This window comes from Tachysurus vachellii, chromosome 1 (assembly GCF_030014155.1).
Source record: "Tachysurus vachellii isolate PV-2020 chromosome 1, HZAU_Pvac_v1, whole genome shotgun sequence".
In the NCBI taxonomy this organism is placed as follows: Eukaryota; Metazoa; Chordata; class Actinopteri; order Siluriformes; family Bagridae; genus Tachysurus; species Tachysurus vachellii.
Genome location: NC_083460.1, coordinates 33,287,394 through 33,296,973, shown reverse-complemented (window position 1 = coordinate 33,296,973; position 9,580 = coordinate 33,287,394).

Here is a 9,580-nt window from a genome sequence, read left to right as displayed (position 1 = left end):
GCAATTTTGAAAGAAAAGGTTTGGTGAAAGATCTAAATTCTACAATTTTTACTTCATTTCAAATGCTTGACCAAGGGCTTTTAAGTGGCTGGAAAGTACATAGTGAGTTTTGTTTTAGAGCTATGACACTTTTTCTCAGGGGCTGTTCATACAATAACAAATTAAGAAATGAACAAATAAGCGAATATAATGTTACTAGTAAATTCACCAGATAAATGATCTCAAAATTTAAAGCACATTTGCTATTATATAAGGATAAGTGACACTTCATTCATGCAATGAACCCAAGCCTCCCAAAGTTTTGAATTGTTCAGAATTGTTCTGGAAAGCTGGAAATACAGAAAGCAGAAAAAAAAACATAGTTTCACTTTACAACAAAATACAGGCCATAATTTCTGTTTCGGATTCTATTTGACATATTTAGTGACTTTTACTATGCTTGAATCAAGTACGCATATACACTTGATGGACAAATGTATGTGGACCCCAGACTCAAACCGTTGCTACAAACTACACAATTGTGTAGACTATCATTGAGTGTTTTCACTGGAAATAAGTTCTTCAAATCTGTTCCAGCAACACAAGTGCTCCTTTGGACGATGCACACATGTGGTAACTACATGTGGTGTTTGAGGAAACAACCTAAAAAATACATAATTGTCAGACTGTATATGACTGTAGAAAGAACATGTTACCCAAATGAGGATAAGGTTCCCCTTTGAGTCTGGTTCCTCTAAAGGTTTCTTCCTCTTCCATCTGAGGGAATTTTTCCTTGCCACAGTCACCTTAGTTGCCCCAGGCTCGCTCATTGGGGATAAATACAAACACTTTTAAATATAAACATTTTAATATAAGTCTAATATTAATCTTAATCTTCTGTATAATATTAATCTTTGTATAATAAACTTTTAGAAAATATTCATTAAAAGTGCTATACAAATAAAATTGAATCGAATTGAATTGGCTTAGTGGTTAGCACGTTCGCCTCACACCTCCAGGGTCGGGGTTTGATTCCCACCTCTGCCTTGTGTGTGTGGAGTTTATGTATATATATATATATATATATATATATATATATACAAATGAAAGTCTATTTTTATAAATAATAGTTTTAACAATGTCTTTAAAGGAGTAACTTCACCCAAGAGCAGGGATGAGTGAAATGCCAGAAATCTGCTCTGTGTATTTAAAACACTTAAAAAAAAAAAAAAAAAAAAAAAAAGACACCACAAACTTGTTTGTTCAAGTGTGTGGAAAAGTGACCCATGGCTATTTGAAATGAAATCTTCAACGGTTCATAACCTCAAATCAGCAGCTTGACTGAAGCACATTAAATGTTGCCTAAGGAAAATCATTAAAAAAGGTAAAGGCTGTAGCTTATCGATCCCGGACTGCTAATAATGAGGTCATTCAGGCTAATCTGTGGTAATGTTTAAAATTACACAACGACATGATAGAAATTGGTCATCAGGGGGTCTGTTCCACTGTTAAGATTTACAGTTTATTTGTTGGCTATTTAGTGCAAAATTCCAAAACTGTAACTCATAACATCTCCTGGCTGAAATAGGGGAAGGTCACACCGTGGCACATTCCGGCAGTATAGGACTGGGCTAGTGAGAGAGTGAGTGTGCGGTGAGTGTGCAGATTGTATGGGGTCAGACAGCTCCTCTATGGCTTTATCTCAGACAACTGCACTGATTTACGACGTGCAAAGCGGATGATGTCATTAAAATGAGACAAGGTCAGGGGGCTTCTTGGGATGCTTCATGACCTTCTTCGGAGAGTTTACAAATGTCTGGATCTGTGAGGTTAGGAGGAAACCCAAACAGGTAATTCATCACTAAAACCAGAGAAAATAAACATCCTAAACTTCACGCTGACCTTCAGTGACTTTTTCCAACAAGACAAAAGCAAACGATTACACAGGAGGCTAATGGCCTTGCGTCTGCTTTGATAAAAGGTGATCAGCAGGTACTTAAGTTAGAAGTACGAGCGTTATCTCAGAATAATGAAGCGAATGAAAGGTGACTGTGAGACATACTGAAAATCACAGCATGCTTTATCTGGATTAGATCTGTGTGACTAATTCAGACATGATGTCTAATTTATATCAGTTTTAAAAAGCTTAGGTAGTACAGATAAAATAAAGTTGTTAATAACATAAGTGGTATTTGCTAACAAATCGTCAGCTGCAATGTCCTTGTACAATGTCCATTTTTATAAGTAAAAAACTGAGCGTTTTACAGTTGGTTAACAAGAAACAGAGTCTGAGTGACCTGAAATGTCCTGAGGCTTCATATGAAGGTCAGCATCTGCAGTGTGCATGGCTGTAATGAACACTTTATGTCCTGCATGCTGTGTAATAAACAGCAGATCATTTAAGAGGCTTTTAGTAAAACAGATACATTAAAGTGGAGGGTGGACACAACATGGTATTCTGCTGAGTGTCAAATGTAAATAATGGATCAAAAACATGAAGAATCGTTAAAAATTCTGTATAAAATAATAATGGTTTTAAACATTAAATATTTGTGTAAATTCTTGAAGAGTCCAATGCAGTAAACATGAAACATGTGTTATGTACTGAATGTTCAGTGTTATGTACTGAATGGTACATAACACTTACTGAAGACGAAAAATCAACAACCAAAAACACGAAACAATACCAGCATGATTATTAGCCGAATCTTAGTGAATCAGTGGACATAACATATCGTGTTGGTCATATTTCAGTAAATAATCAAAAATAAAACAAAACACTATTCTAGTTTATTGTCATTGTTCGAGTGCAGAAGAAAGCCATTTTAAAAAATGTATCAAGACAACTAGACAAAACCAAAAATGTGCATTAGTGTCTTTATCCTCCGTGTTGATTTTATTTATTTTTTTAAATTGTCTTTATTTGGTCAATAGCTGGCTGTATTCTGCTGATAGACATACATTCAGATCGCAAGACCCTGCAGCGGATTGTGAGGAGAGCGGAGAAGATTGAGCACAACATACACACACATCATCTGTATGGACTGCATAGACCCTCACAAAACACACACACTGACACAACATACTGTTTACATGCTGCTTACAATCCAGCAAACTGTTTACATGCTGTTTTGCACACCTTTTCTGCTGTTTTTGCACAAACTGTCCCAACATTTCAGCCGTTTTTGCACATATTGTACAATATCTCAGCCATTTCGCACATACTATATAATATTTCAGACATTTGCTGTTTTTTTTTTGCACAATTCTATATATTATCCCCAAGGACCTGCTGCTAAGAAACTGTGTTCATTCTAATGTTACTGCACGAAATATTGTTTGAACATTCAGTATTCACACACAGTATTAACACTGGTCGGTCGGCGCTGTTTCTGTTACTGTTTACTATTTATTGTCTTTTGTGTACTGCATTTTTGTACTTTTTGTATTGTCTTGTAACTTTGTGTCTGCACTGTCTCTTGTACTGCACTGTCTTGTCCTGCACTGTCTTGTCCTGCACTGTCTTGTCCTGCACTGTCTTTTGTCCTGCACTGTCTTTTGTCCTGCTCTGTCTTGTCTGTCTTGTTTGTCTTGTCCTGCACTGTTTGTACCAGGTTGCACAGTTGCACTTTATGTGGCTAAGACTACTTACAAGTCTTTAGCCCTGTCTTTGTTTTTATGTAGCACCTTGATCCTGGAGAAACGTTGTCTCATTTCACTATGTACTGCAACAGCTATATATGGTTGAAATGACAATAAAAGCTTCTTGACTTGACTTGACATTTGAGGTCTAAAATGGTCATTATGTTGGGTGTGGTACGTTCACTAATCTGAATGCAGGTCTATCCGTCCCTTGGTCAAGTACATGTCCATTCCCTTTCCCCTTGGGACTACAGATAAAGGCAGAAGTTCTCTAGATGCTGTGGTGTGACTAGTGAAGTGTATGAGTAGTAAAAGATTAATATTTATTTATTTATTTTATGCAGAAAACCTTTTTCAAACCCATATTAAAATTCAACAGCCGTATTCCTCTTTATTTCATTATACAATGACTTAAATGTTATATTTATAAAGTGACTCAATGCTTACTGCAGTATTGGATATATCCTCGCAAAGCATTTAGGGTAATAAACATGATTGAGAACAGCACCATATAAAAGAACAAACTAATATTAAAATTTCATTGGACCGCTCAGACTAGAGCTTGAGACTGATCTGTTAAGGTAATTTGAAAAAGATTACCACTGTGTGTGTGAGACAGGAAGACGTATTGACGCCTACCCTCAAAACACCTTGTATGCTGTTTAACTAAAGTTCCTGCGTGCTGTGCTGTGGCCTGTGGGCTGTTTATCAGTTCTGGCCTTGATTTGGCTCAGCGGGGCGTGCTAATCATCATTTCCTGACTGACTCGTTTCGCTGCATCTCCTGCCTTTGGAGCATAATTTTAAAAAAAAAATGACAAGTAGAGTGGCCTCGTTTTTGGTTAGTCAGCATTTCCAGAAAAACAATAAAGCATGTCGGTGTGGATAGTTTTTGCTTTTTTTTCCCTCAGCTCTCTCTAGAGAAACAGATGGACAAACTGTAGAAGCGACTCAGTGGTTCGCTTCTGCTTCTATTGTTATGCACAGAACAGATACGGCTGAACCGAAGTGGACGTTTGGGCGGCTGCTGTAAGCCGAGACGTCTCTGGCATTACCTCATTGATCTCGCCTCCTGATCAACGGATGAGTGGAAGGGGGGGGGTGGATGGTTAAAGGGGGGGTGTGAAGGGCGGGAGTGGTGAAGCCTCAGGCCTCATGAAACAGTGCGGTCACGCTGACTTGGCAGTCTGATCACCGTTACAGCAGATGCCGCTTTTCTCCCTGCCACAAAAGCATCCTTTAAAAAAAAAAAAAATCCCTTCCCTTTTAGCATGAATCCTTTCTTTTGGGCACTGAGAGAGCACAGCCGTGACCCCCACCCTCCTATCAGCAGGGCTCATACTGCCTTTAGCTCTCTATATGGATTATTCCCTCTCTCTTTCTCTCTCTCCTTCAGTGATTCATTAAACACAGCCAGGAGCGTGCTGAGGCAATCGCTGCCTAATGCCTTTCACAGACGCCTACCGCTACACCCCCTCCATCTTTCCCCCCCTTCTTTTTTTTCCACCCCAGATCGCTCACCCTTGCTTTTTTTTTCTTTCAGAGAGCACTGGGTGAGTGGTGTCGAGCTTACACTGTGAAAGAGAAAGCAGCTGGACTACAGTAGACGTTAACAGGCCAGCTGGAGTTACACACTCCTGTGGCCTTGGCCTTTGGTCTCGTCTATGTGTGTTTGGAAGAAGAGTGTGTGGCTGAAGTGTGGAACAAAAGCACTAACAATGCATCCATTTAATACTGAACCAAAAGTGCTTATCCGCTAGAATTATGCAGATGCTCTCATGCTACAGTGACTGAACTGTGAAAAATATTCAGTTCACGGAACACAGGGTTTGGGATATGACTGTATTTAAATACTAGATTCAAATTTATTTGCTAAAAAAATAAATACTTAGATGGTTGATTCAGCTAGACAGAGTTTCTCCAAATGACCTAAAAACATTAATCAGGTCATTTGTGTCCCACTGATATTTCATGCACACATAAGTAAGTTTCGAAAGTAAAGATGAAATGCATTTAAAACATAAGAAAGTGTCTTTTACAACAACGCACATGATCTTTTTACACATATTAATTATTATTAGCTCCGTCCCAGCTAAGTATAACTATACTTGATATACTGTATATTTATCAAAATACTGAGAACAATCACTACTATGGGAAAAAAATTCAGCTGACCTTCACTAAACCCTGTCACCTGAACACAAGTGCATTGCATGGAGCATGTCACATGTTCAACTAATTGCATCAACTAAACTTCCTGTTGATGACAGCCATGCACTGCTATTGGCTGATAAATAATACATCATTTGCTTAATGTCCTCTTGCCATTAACATTAGTTAACTGCATTCCGGGTAATTCTATGCTTTAAATGCTATGCTGTTACTTGTTTAAGAGCAAAATGCAGCCATCATTAGCAAAGACGTTTAGTGCAAGATATTTTTGTACTGAGATTGTATTGAGATATTTCCTCAAATGGATTAACATTCTGAAATGTTGGAATACATGTTTAGATCTACCTGGAAAAAAATCCCAAAAAATCAGTTAGAGAGTTAGCCAGCTAGTCTAACTACACACACACACACACACACACACACACACACACACACACACACACACAATATACAGTATATTATCTCAAGACAGTCAGCAGATCTTTTACAGTGTTTGTTTTCTGAAGATTATAAAATATATACTTATAAAATCTTAGTAATGTCACGTAACATCAAATGGAGACGAGTACAATGTCTTTTTTTAGCAGCTAGCAGATTTCAACTACACCTGTATTTGTTGTTAGCAACTTTAACATATATCACATCAAGTTAAGAAGCTTTTATTATCATTTCAACCATATAGAGCTGGTGCAGTACACCGTGAAGTGAAACAACGTTCATCCAGGACCATGTTGCAATATAAAATAATACCAAACCGGGGACTAAGTAAAAAAATGAACACAGTTTCATATAAAATGTGTGTGTGCGGAAGCAGAAGACGGTGCAAGACAGACAGAACAATACACTACACTACACTACATCACACAGTAGTGTACACAGAGCAGCACTGACCAGTACACAGTCCTGTAGAATGCAAATAAAGATACTTTGGTTGTAAACAAAAGACAGCAAGAGATAAAAGCATTAAAAAAGTGGTGTTCAAAAAGTGTAGTGTGAGTGCAGAGATGTACAGTTGAATATGAGTGTGTTTGTGTATGTGCTGGTGTCAGTCCAGTTTCTGGGAAGCCTGGTATGTGACAGATTACTTATGAGGTCAAAATGTCATTTTAAATAACAGCTGCTGTTTGCTATGTTGGTTAAGAAATAATAAAAAATATGTCCTTTTAGCCATTAACCCATTAAAGAAAGCTTAGTTACAGTTAATAATATCCAGTGATGCATTCACTGCTGGTAATATTTAAAGACTAAGCCATCCTGGACAGAACTATTTGCTTTTTTTCTATTTTATTTATTTTAGTTAGTGAGCGAATACAGAAGGATGCAATGACGTCATTTGTTTGTGTAGCACATGGTGAGTTTTGGACAGTGTCTCTACAAGTTAAATGAATTATTGTTTCGTACTGAGTGTAAATTATAGTGGGGGGAAAAACGCTCACATATAAACACAGTCCAGTAAGAGAACATCTGATGCTCCCTGGTTTTTGTGGTGCATTGTGGGATTGTTTATGGAGCGAACATTCCAGTACACTAGAAATATTTTGCGATAGAGACAACCCTTAAAATGTCTGAGTACCTGATCATTGCCCTGACTACTGAACTAGAGAGCTGACTGAGATGTGCTCCATGTGATTTAGCTGTTACTATGGGAACTATAACATAACATAGAATGAGCATATGGATATCAACCTGTGATTTGTCTTGCAGACTGATTACTACAGACTTTATGTATAGAGAGAAAATGAATGAACACCTTTTGGCCAATCAGTTCAGAGAATCCAGGGATATACAGTAGCTGTGGAATGAAATAACTAAATCTTTACATTGGAGAATTTAGCTACTGGTGATCTACTAGATTATAAAACATCCTCACAGAGAATTTCAGTTGTCCGAAAGGTGACCTGACGACCAGATGGGTGAATTTGGTTCACGCTGTGATCACCATATGTAGCCTCATGGTGCTGATACAGACATGTGGAGTTCAGGGAAAATAGATATTAAAATCTGGATGAATTTTCTGCTAGTTGCTGATTTGAAAATATTGAAATATTTCAACACATAAGTGTAGAACAGTTTTTTTAATCTATTTTCAGTAGTAATACTGTTCAACAGATAAAAACTGAATATATCCATTTGGTTGCAGGTCCCTGGAAAGGACACTCAGGCCGAAGTGCCAGACTGCCGTCACGCATTTTTCCATTCAGAGAAATGTGAATGTGGTGTGTCGGAGAAAGAAGTAGGGACGCTAATGAGGTGTGTGAATCATCGGCAGTCCTGAGAGTGTGATCAAAGGAAGTGGAGAAGACGCTTCCCTCCTACACTGGCAGACGAGAACGAGCTCTCATCCTCTCATCCTCTCTCATCATCTGTCTTTTCACTATTGCCGTCTTGCCTCCCGAGTGCCTGTATTATCAGAAATAAAAGCCTGCTATCGTCGGAAATGTGTTAAGAAACTCTTCACTGTGTCACGGCGGGTTTAATCAGAGTCAGCATACAAGCAGTGTTGAGTTTAATCCACTTTCTGTTTACGATCAGTTCGACTAATGAGCTCTCAGAGATTCTTTTAACTGAGGATGTGCTGTTAAAGCTCAGACACACAGCACAGGCTTTGTGGTCATTGTGTGTGGAGGGGGTGTGTGTGTTATTTTTATACCTTGATGTAAATCCTCTCATCCTCACAAGGATAGTAACACAAATGTGTGCGTGTTCATCACTGATCAGGAAACTCTGACTCAATATGTCTGGAAAAGCTCAGAATTCTCTCTCTCACACACACACACACACACACACACACACACACACACACACAGTAAATCTGTGATGTAATTCACTCCCTAAAATCTTCCCTCCCACTTCTCTGCTTCATATCTCTATTATTTTGTCCTTACTTTCCAGTTTGCCCTTTGCCTCTCCCTCCATCTTTTTTCTCTCCATCTGATTATCTTTTTCTCCTCTTAGGTTTCTTATCCCTGCTTGTCTACTGTTATCTCTCAACCTTAATTTTCCCCCTTTCCTACTCCATTACCCCTGTTCTTCACTCTTCTTTCATTTCTGCTGTTTTTCATCCCCCTCTCATTATTTATCATTTCCCAGTATTTCTCCCCTTTCCCCTTCTCTCCCTCTATCACTCAGGTTCTCTTTTTCCCATCTGTTTCTGTCTTGCTCTCCATCCTCTCCTCTTCCACTCATTTTACCTGGCTTTGTTTCGGCTACCCCTTCTTTCCTGCTCTCCCTTCCTCTCTCTCTTTCTCCCTCTCTCTCTGTGATCAAACACACAGTAGCTGTTAGCGTTAGCCTTGCTCAGTGTTACTGTTACAGCGGAAAGAGATGACCTCATGTCCAGGAGAGCTGCTCTCTGTATGTGTGTGCGTGCAGATTGCCTGCTGTTGTCAAGTGCTCATAAGATCATGGATTTCCCAGAGCTTTTACCAGCTCACACACACACACACACACACACACACACACACACACACACACACACACACAAACACACACACACAAAGGCACTATCTCTTGCTGGCATGGCTTACAGGATACAGTGAAGAGTGATGAAATCTGTGTGAGGGGAATTGAGTGTGTGTATGTGTGCAGAGTATTTTTATTTTTTTTTAAAACCAGTGCTATTTCTACCTTAATATCACTGTTTATTCACATACTGTATATCTCACTCATTTGTGGGATTATTTAGTATTTTATACACAATTAACAGCATTGCTTACACAGATATAACTAGCACTGACAAATAAGTAGCAGTAAATGAGAAGCAAGCGAACGCTCTTTGAGTTTCATGT